Source organism: Nanorana parkeri, unplaced genomic scaffold, assembly GCF_000935625.1.
Source record: "Nanorana parkeri isolate BGI_ZX_2015 unplaced genomic scaffold, ASM93562v1 scaffold3049, whole genome shotgun sequence".
NCBI classification, from domain to species: domain Eukaryota; kingdom Metazoa; phylum Chordata; class Amphibia; order Anura; family Dicroglossidae; genus Nanorana; species Nanorana parkeri.
Genome location: NW_017309317.1, coordinates 5,390 through 5,694, shown reverse-complemented (window position 1 = coordinate 5,694; position 305 = coordinate 5,390). Strand labels below are relative to the sequence as shown.

General features: G+C 50.8%; 1 protein-coding gene across 1 annotated transcript in view; it reads right to left on the bottom strand.

The window, feature by feature from the left end:
* LOC108802708 (vitamin D3 hydroxylase-associated protein-like) overlaps nt 1-305 on the bottom strand; it is a 22,724-nt gene that overhangs the window by 17,214 nt on the left and 5,205 nt on the right. The gene's annotated exons all lie outside the window — the stretch shown is intronic.

Genomic DNA, 305 nt, shown 5'->3' with positions numbered 1-305 from the left:
CAATGCACCTTCTATACAACTGACTTCACTGCATTAAGTCTCCATTTTGAATAGACAAACCATGTGACCCAATCCTTCTCCTCCACCATTCATATATTTCCCAGAGGGCAACAGTCACTGTCTGCATATAAAATGTACATTTAGCCCCAAAATCTCCTGTTCTCTTGCTGGGCCATAATCGGGGGGTAAGAGGCCGGTCTGCAGCCCCTCCAACTAGCACAGTGACCGTGCAGCCCCCTCCAACTAGCACAGTGACGGTGCAGTCCCCTCCAACTAGCACAGTGACCGTGCAGCCCCCTCCAACT